Source organism: Carettochelys insculpta, chromosome 14, assembly GCF_033958435.1.
Source record: "Carettochelys insculpta isolate YL-2023 chromosome 14, ASM3395843v1, whole genome shotgun sequence".
Classification (NCBI taxonomy): Eukaryota; Metazoa; Chordata; order Testudines; family Carettochelyidae; genus Carettochelys; species Carettochelys insculpta.
The window spans coordinates 20,607,242-20,620,482 of record NC_134150.1 but is presented as its reverse complement, the minus strand read 5'-3'; the positions used below and the strand labels follow the sequence as shown (position 1 = coordinate 20,620,482).

The 13,241-nt window shown below is 38.5% G+C and overlaps 1 long non-coding RNA gene across 2 annotated transcripts in view; it reads right to left on the bottom strand.

The window, feature by feature from the left end:
- Positions 1 to 785: 785 nt before the first annotated feature.
- Positions 786 to 13,241, bottom strand: part of LOC142020874 (uncharacterized) — a 607,189-nt gene continuing 594,733 nt past the window's right edge. For both annotated transcript variants that reach the window (XR_012647533.1, XR_012647532.1), the window contains one exon: positions 786 to 2,217. This is a non-coding gene — a long non-coding RNA (uncharacterized LOC142020874). The remainder of the gene's footprint in view (positions 2,218 to 13,241) is intronic.

The window sequence follows — 13,241 nt, the reverse complement described above, 5'->3', positions numbered from 1 at the left end:
AAGCTGAACAAGAAAATCACGTTTTTCAACTGATTGCAGTTTTTGATAAAAATCTTCTTATTCCTTTCCATCTGCTCACTGGGTGAGGCTATAAGGCTTCATTATTCTTGATTCATATTTTATTTAGGACAAGATTAGCTTGCCATTCACTTGTCTCAAGTCACTGGCTGCTCTGGCAATGCCCTTCAGTGTAATCACATCAACCTTGCATAGATGGTATAATGGATTTCAACTGATCTACGTAGTGATCTTTTGAGGTTTTCTTTGCTGCAAAGATGGCCAACTCACTTCACTCAATCATTATATTTAGAGGTATTTTTTCATCTGCTTTGATTAAAACATTCATATTTTCTGTTTGCTATGTTCTTCTCCCCTACCAATGAACATGTACTAACCTTTTAATCTTGTCAAAGTGAAGAAAAGGATTCCTTGTTCCCATGATTACTCTTATCAGAGGAAAGAGACTGTTTAGTAGGAATTATCATACTCATTTGGAAGGTAAGTAAAATCATTGAAAACAACATAGTTTACTTGGACATTTTGGGACAAATTCAGAAGTTTACATATATCTATGGGAAATTTAAATTGCTGTTCCAGTCACCTCATATTCATAAGTTACGGAAAGGGATACCGCCTATGGAAACCTTGTAGATTCTTACAAACTTATCAATGTGTATTTTACCTCTTGGACCTCTGAATGTGACACACTGAGTTTAAATGATTATATGGAAGTGTAAGTAAATCAAAAACCAAGGTAACTTACATATCAAGAAACAAGAAGATGGGAATGTAGCATGAAAAATAATTATCCGGGGATCTGTAATAATATGTAAACCAAAAGAAGGTCATCTTATTTTTGCCTTTCACTTAAAACACTTGAATTTCCTTCTAACCTTTCAGCTGGAAAATTGTTCAAGTTTAGGCTTCCCTTCATGAGTAAATGGTGTAGATTAGTGTGAGGCTATCCAATTGTGCATAAGGAAATCTAACTTGTACTGCTGAACACATTACCTCAGAATATGTCCCTAAGAAGGTGCCACTCATACTCTGCCTCATTGTAGGATATAATTATTTGGACAGAATTACCTCTACCAATTAAAGTAAACTAAATGGTGGGTCTTTTTCTGAATTCAATATGATAATTGTAATAATAATATTGATTCTAGTCAGCTGCCTGTTAAAGATTAATCTCATTGATTTAATGCCATGTAGTTTATTTGAAGACTTTTCAGTCCTGCTGTTCTTGAGTATATTTATTTCCTTTTTGGAGGAGGCTCTTTGAAGGAGCTCCAAAGCCAACAAAAGAAGGTGCAGGGGAGAGAACGAGTGGGCAGGAGGCACACTGAAAATCTCAGCACTGCTGGAAGTTTTTGATACATTGGAGCAATCAGCCTTGAATTCCAACATCAGCCTGTGGTGAAGCAATAGGCTCCTCTGGATTTATTTTTGGCTCTTTGGATGTAGCATTCAAAACATGGCAGGTGTCAATTACTGGTATTATTATTATGTTAGAGGACTTCACTGTGGAAATCTTTAAAAAGACTGATTTCTCACTGTATCCGTGTAGCATCATATGCCTCACTACCAAGCTTATTTACTAACTTATTGCGTAACTTTCTTCTTAACTTAAGTAACTTATTTCTGTAAGGTACCCTTCATCGGGGCCTTTAATTGTAATCATAATGGTTCCTTTAGAGCCAACGCAATACACAGCAGCTATACAGCTCACATTTTTCTCTCTCAGCTGAGCAGGGAAGAGGCTAGTAAGAACTTTGTTCATAAGCAAAAAGGTTTAAACCTTGAATATAGACTTTTAAAACTTACATATATTCCAGGTTATTGGTACTTGGCAGCTCTGTAATGAAAGCTGTAGTCAATAAATATCCCAGAGCAAGAGTAAAATGATTTCAGGTGAGGAAAATATCAGATAGCCAGGCAGAAGTCCTTTATGCAAGGAGTGTTACTTTGGTATGCACCGATTCTTCACTTCTTCTGCACTCTTTGGATCAGATTCTGATTTCCATTTTTTCAGGGTAAATGCAGAGTAACTCCGGTGATCTCATTAGCAATGCACCTGATGTTCATTGCTGTAACTGAGATCAGCTTCTGTCTTTCATGGTTCAGTTCAATCCTTTTTATTTTTTACTGAGATACTTACAAGTATACCTGTGATAATCATGGTCCAGACACCCCAAAGAGAGAACAGAAGGTTTAAACCTGCAAAAGAAATAGTTACATCAATTGATTTTATCTGACAATGTCACTATACTGTAACAGAGAGGTAGCTGTGTTAGTCTTTATCTTCACAAAACAAAAAAGCAGTCCTGTAGCACCTTAAAAACTAACAAAATAATTTATTAGGTGATGAGCTTTTGTGGGGCAGACCCACTTCTTCAGATCTGGAAAAAATATATCAGATCTTTTATGAAAGCTTGTAATGTTCTAAACTGAGTACTCACTATGAGATACAGATATGAGTTTCTGTATTTGTGTACATAGAGAACTGTGCTCCTAAACAGCAGCAGGACAGTGATCAGAGAGGGAGAGCAGTCCGTGTTTTACCCAAAACTGGACTCAAGAAAGATCAATTGTACAACCCAGGAGAAGACAGAGGGGTTAGACTTGTAAACAATTCCATTTAAGAAGATGACAACTCAGTGAAAACCTGTAAATAACAGTGACCAATCCAGAAAACATTACAGGTTGAATCTCTCTGATCCAGAATTCTCTCATTCAGCAATATTTGTAACCTGGCATAATTTTAGTTGGTGGATGACCACTTACCACGGGTGTGGCAAAGTTTCCTGTGGTCTCATAAGTTTGTTTACAGCCACTAGTCCTGGCTCTCAGTGTTCTGTCCTGTTATTTAGCTGTAATTTCCCCCTAAATATCTTCTAAAAGCCCAGTAAGCAGTGGAAGTGTTGTTAATGTGCTAGACAATATTGACCTCTCATGGTTCAGCAAATTCTCTTCTTTAGCACTAGTCAGATTCCCAGGGTGCGGGATGAGGGAGGTTCAAGCTGTTTTGGGCGCTAGGTTAATTGGGATAATTCTTGACAGTCAGCTCTATCACCGGTAGTAGGAGTTTCTGGGCTCAGGTCCAGCGATTTGAACACAAAGTATGTTTTCTACATACTGGAATGGCTATTAAGCAAGGTCACTGAAGGACACAATCAATATCCCAATCCACAGCACAAATTATAGTAACTTATGTGTGTCAGAGGCACTGTAGATATAGGCCCCACCTCCCCTGAAGTCAGCAGCATAAAATTCATGTTGATTCCTGTGGTATAGAAGCTGACACACAGCATGTTCTAAAGATCTAATATGATCTCAAAAGGTGATAAGATGCCCCAGATTCTCTATCATACCTAGTCTTCGCTGGAAAGGAGAGTGGGACCAACATCTGGGTGGGTGGGTGTGTCATGCTCTTGCTGACTAGAAGGAAAATTGGTGCCTATGGTTATCTGGCTCCTATAAATTAAGTGTGAACTGAAACTTACATTCTACAAAATAATTAGCTAGAAAGTGTAACCTTACATTATTAAATAATTCCTTAAAATACCTTCTAATTGCAGTTCCAAATCTGAAACTCTTTCTGAGCCTAGTAGTGGCTTGAGACATATTATAATAAAAGCAAATTATCGTACATTTTAAATAACAATTCTTGAAGAAAGAAGGTCTAACACCAGATTGATGACTAGCCACAGTACATAATTCCTCATAAAAGCTAATTGACAATTGTGTTTCTTAAATACCGTAAGAATTAATCATCATTAACATCATTACAATGAAATCCAAAGGAATTAAAAATGATTTACCACTAACTGAATATTTTTGCAAATATTATGACTACTGAAGGCTATATCAAAAGAGGTTAATAATTCAACAGCCTAGAGTTCCCTATTTTATAAACAATCCCATGTAAATTATACAGTAATAGCTGAAAGGTACATTGCTTGTTCATGAATGTGACATAGCTAATGTAGGGAGTAACAACTTCATTCTCATTATTACAGATACTTCAATATTAAACATGCCCAGCACTGAGACCATGACACACTTACGCTATGTCCACACTTGCCCCCTTCTTTGAAGGGTGCAGGGTAATCAGGGTGATAGGAGATTACTAATGAAGTGCTGCGATGAATATGCAACACTTCATTAGGCAAATTCTCCCCTGCAGCAAATTCGAAGTGTTAAACTTCGAAGTGCTGCCATACCATGTAGCTGTGGGCACTTCGACGTGCCTGCTCTAATTCAAAGTTGCCTTTACTCCTCAAAATTTTGGGAGGAAAGGCCCTTTGAAAGAATGTGGGCACTTTGAAGTGCCCAAGGCTACATGCATGCTGGCACTTAGAAGTTTGACACTTTGAAGTTGCCACGGGGGAGAATTTGCCGAATGAAGTGCTGCATATTCAATGCTGCACTTCATTAGTAATCTCCCATCACCCTGATTACCATGATTCGAAGAAGTGGGCAAGTGTAGACATAGCCTTAATGTAAATATTTAAACTCATTTACCATCATGCCATGTATCAACAGGAATGAAGGAAGAGATAAAATTATGGGGGAAAACCACATTAAAATAATAATAGAAATGAATATAATTTAAAATGAAGGCAGAGACAAAATTACGGGGGATAACCACATTAAAATAATAGCTATGAAGATAATTTTCAGGGGTAATAAAATTTCCTGTGCTATTTGAAATAGCAGAAAGGTGAGGGTGAGGATGATGATGTAAACTTTAAATGCCCTGGAGACCTTTCTGACTTGGCCCTGATCCTGCAGTGACTTCTTGTGGGCAGGCTCTTACGACCATGCCAAGCCCTGTTGAATTCTGTGGGATTCCAGTGGGCCAACAGCTCTCTGGACACAGATGTCATTACAGAATTGTGGCTCAGTTGTAAGCCTGCAACAAATGAGGTCAGAATGGAATAAAGTAAGCAAGATCAAACATTACTGTTACAAGGTCATATGATTATTAAAGCTTGCCATGTATATTCTTAGGGGGAAAAATGGTGCTGTGCCTCTAGGTAGTGCGGCACAGAAGTTACAGTCCAGGGAGTGGAGCAGTTGTAGCAGTTTTAAGCCACCTTTACACCCTTCTGAACCTGTTCTGCTTCAGATGCTGAAGCAACTTCCAGAGTAACTACGGCTATATCTACGCTAGAGTAAGAAAGTCGACCGCAGATACACAATTCTAGCTACACCAATTGGGTAGATACACTGATTTCATCTGCACTCAGCTAACTTGGCTGTCTGTACAGGGGAAGGTCAATCAGAGAGTTTCTCCCATAGACCCCACTCACTCTTTGAATCTCACGAGGAATACAGGGGCTGACTGAGAACCGTGAAAGGTTGATTTTGCCTGTTCATACTAGACGTGTGAAATTGAACTACGTAAGATCGATCCTGAGCAGGTCAATCTTCCGTAGTAGTGTAGATGTAGCCGTAGACAGCCCTTGCTCTACCCAAAACTCTTAGTAGCCCATTTTAATTATTGTTTTCATTTAAATAAAAATTTTCAGGAAGAAGGGGCCTCTGGCAGGAGGACTTCCTTCCAGAAGATCCCCCAGAGGCCGTGCTTCTACGTGCCATTTTGGAGTCCGGAAGAGCTTCTTCTAGACTCCAAATCATGTGACCTTATGCTAACGAGGTGACGGGTATTTACATCTGCACCTCATTAGCATATTTTGGGCCATTTGTTAGCATGCCACTTTCTGGCATGTGTAGAAACGGCCAAAAATAATAAGACACTCAAATGTGTTTTTTCTATCATTTCCATTAGAAAATGGAAACAGAGGAAAGTTGAGTCCGATACAGTGGTAAGATCTGGAGATCTCTCTTATAATTTAGATGTACTGATTAAAGAGAAGTCTGAAATTAGGTAGAGAGTATTAAATCTCTGTCCTTCTGAATGGATTTACTGAAGGCTTTAGAAGATGGATTTACCTTTCTGGTCATTTCAAAAGACCCATGGAAGTTTTAATGAGTCCTGGAGAAATTAATAGCAATGTTCAAAAGAGGCTTTGCTTTTAATGTTAAGAATGCTGTCAACTCTAATACAAATACCTCCACCTCTCAAATGCTTTGGTCTATCTTCCTTTGCATTACAGTCCCATCCACAGAGCCAAAATGATCTTGGTCTTTACTGACTATAACCTTGGCATCGTTTATTCTCAACTCTTTGTCCCACTGCAAAAGTCATCTGACTGCTGCTTAAACCATTTCCTTCAATGCATTCCTCCACTAATTCCCTTCCTTCAGCAGCGTACAGTGGATGTACTTTGTCCTCATCTACAAGGACTTAAAGAATATCACCACACATCCTCTAGTTCTGCACTTGTATTTCCTTCTCTTGTCACACTACATATGCCCTTCATATATTTTTTGGCATCTGACTTCTTTAAGACTCTAAGATTCAGTTCTGTAATCTGTACAATGCCCTCCGGAGCAGCTGTCCTGGAGTGCAGTGAAACATTGAGAGATACATCTGCTTCAGAAGGCTGTTTGGAGAGAGAACTCCATCACAATAATACATATTATTTTGCCATCTGTTCCTCATACAATCACTTTCCAAAAGCCAGCCATACTCACCAGCCTTGTTCCACATTATTATGTACAGACACATTAAACAATACATTATAGATGAGAACATAAAATGAATAATAAGCAGAAACTCAAGTCAACTTTTTAAAGTTCTGTTACAATAATGGCTTTAAAAGAAAGTAATTATTCAGCAAGACCAATCTCAAAGTGTGATTTTGAGAAACCATATAAGAAAGAACACCATTATGTGTCAAAAAGAAACATGAGTATAAGGATATTGGATGACATATAAAGCCAACCCTTTAAAACAAATAAAAATCACTACGTTTAGAAACAAACATGATATAGGCATTATCTATGGAATTCTCTGCTGCAAGCTATCAGTGAAGTTGAATGAATTTGGAATGAGTTTAACATGTGTGTCATGAATTGAATAAGAATAGTATGCATAGTTATATTATACTAGATATTGCAAGGGCAGGGTGGCCACCTTTCCCATTTTTACTGGGAGAGTCCCCTATATAAGCTGTTTTACAGGCATCCTGACTTTTTTAAGAAAATGGGCAAATTGCCCCATATTTTGCATGGCTCCTGTTCCCTGACACCCTGTGTGGGGGGCAGCAGCTCCTGGTGCAGGGGAGCTTCTCTGTGAGGTGGTTGCCCCATTCCCTGGCACCCCATAGTGTCAGCCCCTGCTGCTGGGAGCTCTACCATGGACCAATGGCCTTATTCCCCAGCAACCCACATCTGGGGGAGGCAGCTCCTGCTGCAGTGAAACTTATGTGTGAGGCGGTTGCCCCTTTCCCTGGCATGCCACGTCCCACTGTTAGGGCCCCCTGCCACAATGTGGCTGCCACATTCCCCACCCCTCTCCTCCACCCCCTAGGAGGTTGTGGAGCCCCCATTCTTGGTGCCTCATCACTGAGGAGCCCAGACACAGGACAACAGCCCTCCCATCCCCAGAGGCTGGTGTCCCATATTTGCCATGGGGCAAAGTGTTCATCCTATGGAAGGGCAATCAAGTGTCATGTTTCAGGACCAGAAGACATTGCTTCTCTATGTATCGTATGGCACAATAAGGACAGTTACGCTGCTCTTGCCTTTCCTCTTAAGCTACCAGTACTCATTATTGTAGGATACAAGAAACTGAATTCCCCAGATAACGTTGCTCACACCTTCACCCAAGGTACCAACCCATATATTCCTGTGTTCTAACTAACAGATATTTTGGGGCACAAGCCTTAATGGGCAAAGACCAGCTTCTGATGAAAGCTTATGCTCCATGAAAACTCGTGCTCCAAAATATCTGTTAGTCTATAAGGTGCCACAGGACTTGTTGTTTTTGTGTTTTAATTGAAACCTGTTCTGAGGAAATTGTTCTGTAATTAATGATGATGTAACTGCTTTCATTTCAAAATCTGACAAATCCAGGTCATGTTTAGTTGTGTGCCTAACTGAAGATATATATACATGCACAGATATGAATAAGCAATTTAACTGAACTAGTCGTTGTTGCATAAGCCATGTTGTGTTAGATGCTGCTGCATATGGATGCAAAGATGGCAGGATATCTGGGTCTGCAACTGAGGGAGCTGCATAGACATGTTTTGTCTGCATATTTCTCACCTGTTGCAAAATCAGGCCCAGCATGTCACATGAAATACATATGTGACAACAGCCTGCATTCCAGTTTGATGCTTAAATTCTGTTTTTATTGTTCTTTGTCTTTTTCCTTCCTTCTAATCACATTTCAAAGCAACAGGATAATTATCTGCCTTTCAAATTAGCTATTTTTGAATGAAAGACCATTGCTACTTCATTTCTCCCTTCATTATAATAGACCAGTGATCCTGATCTTTTATATAATTTCTCTGTGAACATCAGGAGCAGGTTATAAACAGTGACTTTTTCAACCACTGCTTGAATGCAATTCCTTTTACATAGTTTTACATAATAAAATGGCATTTTAGATAATTCATTGGAAGGACAGATAGAAAGTCTCTGCAGACTTCTTTAAATCATTCTTTTCATGCTATATTAATGTGTCAAGTTAATTTTAAAATAAACAAATCAAGGTATATAATTACTTTGTTTGTGATATATATGCCTTATTTTGTCATGATTTTGTCAAGTCACTTTTATTTCCAATCTACTTTTGAACACCATACACATTTTTGCAAGATTTCACTTTACTGAGGTAGTTATTTCATACTGTGCAGTTCCCTAAGATACCAAAGAATCAGGACAGAAGGGATTTTCTTGGAAGAGGTTGTCACCTTTCTTAGGGCAAGATCTAAATTAAAATAAACCTAATCAGTAACCTGCAAACATAACATACATTATGAGGGTAGAAATTCACTTCCAAAATTACTTATTACAGTAAACTCTTTCATACCTGGCAGCCCCAAGACTGAGAGGTTTCCAGATATTCAAATATTCTGGATAATAGAGAGGTATACCTAGCAATGCATAACACCAAAGAAAAATATTAGACATTATGAAACAAACAAAGATGTATGCAGAGTACTTTATTTACTAACAATGGTAGTATTGTACACTGTAAACTTAGACTGTATGCTGTATTTATTTGCATTTACTTTCACTGTACGTATGGAAAATGTAACTAACATTTACTTATGGTTAAAATGCCAATTATTTGAGCATTCTAGATAACAGAATGCTGGATATGAAAGTTTACTGTACTACTTATATGTGTCATGACAGCACCTAAAAGTCGTAACTGGGTCCCATTTGTGCTTGGTGCTTCACAAACACACCAGAAAAGACCATTCACACTCTGAAGAAACAAGACAAACAAGTGATGGGTCAAATGAAGGATTATCTCAATTTTACATAAAAGAAACTGAAGTTTAAAGAATGACCTGCCCAAGGACATGCAGGGCATTTTTGGTAGAGCTGAAAAATGATCCATTGTTTTTGAGTCACAGCTCAATGTCTTAAGCCCACAAGATCAATGTTCCTCTTTTTTCTTAATTAAAACTGGAAGTCCACACCAGAAAGAAGCACTTTAAACATGAAATATAATGGTTGTAAAATTTCTGAGCAGTGCTAGATCATGTGCCTGAGTTTCAGGAAGAGGTCAGCTCTTAATTCCAAGAAGTCAAATGAAAATGTAACACAATCTCTATTTATTCAATTTTCAATTTGCGAGTCTTAAGACATTTTATGCAGCTATTTCATCTTTGATCACAGAAATATCTCTTTCCCATGTATCATACTGCGTTTCAATATATGCCATCAAGTAGACAAAACCAGCGTACCAAGATTTGTGATTAGAGTAATAGGTACTGCAGCACAGTATTCCATGCACCAGCTTTATAAATAAAGCTGATTAAAATGGCCTCTAATAAGAATTTCTTTTGCGTGAGTTGCTGGTTCATTACCAATTACTGACTGGATGCTAATAACAAGGGAAATATTTAAATGGGGGTTTGAGAATTTTAACACACCTTTTCACAGCTATCACTAATTATTAGTATTGCTGTAACAAGCAGAAGCTTTCAGAGAAGCCATGTCTAAGGTATGTAACATCTAACAAATGGTACATATTTTTATACTTTCTATGCAATAATATTTCTTATAACAAGTAAAGTAAGTGTATTATAACCACTGATAATTCATGGTTGCTTACGGAAGCATAATGTTGGAATTAGTGGTCTTTACTGTTTTCTTTTGATGAGGTTGTAAAACCTTCCTTGGCCTTATTTCAAAGCTCTTAGGGACTGTTTTTAATATTTTCAAGAAACTTAGAATCATACTAGGCTGGAAGAAATGTTTTGGTTTCTTCCACAAAACAAAGCAGCAGAAATGTAGCACTTTAAAGACAAACAAAATGATTTATTCGGCATTTATTGTTTGTCTTTAAAGTGCTACATTTCTGCTGCTTTGTTTTGTTGGAGCACAGACTAACACAGTTACCTCTTTGTTACTTTGGTTTCTTCAGTTACCAAGAAATGAACCTCCCCTTTTTCAGATGTTTGTGACACACTGAGAAGATAACACACAAATAGCTTTTCGGTTATTTGCCATTTGTTGTTTTAAATTAATAAGTAATTGTTTCAGAGCTGCATTTGGGAAGGCAGCAAAACCCATCTCAAAAGTAAGCAAAATTTTAGAGTTCTGGGTGAGGCTGTCTATGTGTTCATTACACTATTTTTCTCGCTTTGGTGTGTAGGAGTCTGACCAGTTGCTGGATGAAGCCTGTGAAAGTTGGTCTTCTCTTGTAGCAAGGCTCTTTTCCCAGTCATGACCCACTTCCAATCATACTTTGGTACTGGACACAAGATTCCTAGCTGGAGGCACTAGTGCACTGCTATGCACTTGAGCACACTGAACTGGTGATGCTTAAACCATAAACCTACTATGTGACACCAGCTAGTGGCTGCATTAGCTCTCTGCCACCTGGTGACTCCCCTATGCTGAGGTAATCCCCAGCTACCTGGTGAAATGGGCTGTCTGCCAACTTTACATTGCAGAGTAGTGCAAAGCCAATGGAACAGGGGCCAGGATCTGACTCTACCTGCAATGTCTTTTTTCGTATCAGAGTCTCCCAGATTCCAGTTCATTTTCTTTAAGTAAAAATTTGCTGGACACTTAAATTTTCAGTTAATCCAAACTAACACCAACACTCTACTTTCTTTTTCAGAGTGCAGTATGTAAAGTAACTCAAGTGACTGCAATCAATTTAAGTTCTTTGAAACACAGACTGTCTTTTTGTTCGCTGACTCTGCAGCCCCTAACTCAATAGGGTCCTTCCGTGACTGGGTCTCCTAGGCCCTGTCACAAAACAGATTGGATTAATAGATAGATCAAACATTGTAAAAGGAAAATAAGTAAGTAAGTAAAAATATATAAATACGTTAAACCTCATTACTGTAATGTGAGAGGATGGAGCAGAGACATTTTAAACTTTTTAAAAGGCTATGCAGCCAAAAGATTCATTTTTAAATTTTTTTGTAGAAGTAACTATGTCAGTACTGTGGTAGCGTTGAGGCCCTGATTCAGCATGTGCTTAACTTAAAGTCCCTTTCGTGCCAACAAGGTTGTCTGACCAAATTCAATAGTTACTCTCTAGCATTTTGAATGGAACTTCAAGATATGCTCAGAACTAAGCACCTACACAAGTGCATTGCTCAGTAAGGACGGATACATCATTAAGTGCTATATTGAATCAAGTTCTAAATTAATTTAAGAGGACTGGAGGAAAAAACTGTTCACATTCCATGCCCAATATTGGCTGGAATCAGCTTGATCCATGAACATTTTAATATTTTATACAGTCATGTGCACTTGCCAAACCGCTTTTTCATCCCCCCTGCCCCAACATGAATTTACACAGGCACAATCAAGCTTTGCACATAAAAAATAGGCTATGTTTAAAAATGTGACTCTTCCAGCCCAATAAGAAATTGGTCCACAATTTCCTCCCCCTCCAGCCAGACTCAGTCCAGTAACCCTTCTCAGGAAAGAAGTCCCATGAAATCTGATGGGACTGTTACTTACTTGTCTGAGTCCTTCCTTGACTGGGCCCCATGGATAGCACACTCTCTCTCTCTCTCTCTCTCTCTCACACACACACACACACCCTTGTTTGTAAAAGGTTATTTCTTTGAATGAAGCAGGGAAAGAAAGAATGAGATGATGACAACATGTGTTCTAATGAGCAAAGAGCTCCTGCTCAGAATCCACTTGAGAGCACAAACATTTCTCAACTGGATGTAAATCTGATGATACGCTGTTTGTGCAATTGGGCAACACAAGTTATTTTAGGTTGCAAAAGGAGCTTCGGCTGCATGTCTGAAAATAATATATTATTTTTGCAAACACAATGTTGAGGGTCATTGCTCACAAATTGGTTAAAATGCTCTCTCTGGGAATCTAGCCTTATTTGCTTGGTTAGGAGTTTCTATTTCACTTTGCAAGATAAGGCCTATTTGCCGCTATTGCCCATCACAATGTAATCAGCTTCTGTTATCATCATTAGGTTATTCAATCCCCTATAACCTATGGTCCTGTTCTTGAGTTCAGCAACATATTTATTCTAAGAACAACTTGCTTGTTGAGTTGCTTTTTAGTGTTTAAGTCTTTTATGATTTTTTTTGTCGACAGTCTCAGACGTGTAGCCTTGTTAGTCTCTAACTTTATAAATAACAAGCAATCTTGAGGCACTTTAGATACTAACCAATTTATTAGGTCATGATCCTTCATGGGTAAAATTCACTTAATCCCCTGGGATTTTTCAGAAGAAGAGGGTTTTAGCCACAAAAGCTCATGACCTAATAAATGTGCTAGTCTTTAAAGTGCCACAGGACTGTTTGTTATTTGTAGACTCTATACATTTAGAGGGTTGTAGGTGGGCTACAACAGACAAGCCTGTTCCTATTCAAATTAATCAGACTCAATGACTCCCATATGGGGCCTAAATCCAGGGTCTAATTCTACCTTAGCAGGATATAAGTAATTACCACTGACTTATGCTTGCTTAGGTCAACCAGAATTACTTCTAGGCTGGAGAAGGATGAGGGAGCAGGCACAAAAAAGTAGTTTGTTGCACTTCATACTCTTCTAAGCACTGCAAGGAAAGGCTACCTTTATGGAAATGGGGTCTGAGAGAGAAAGAGTGAAAGAGAGAGAATGTGTTCTCTAGCATAGAAGGTCTCAGGTAA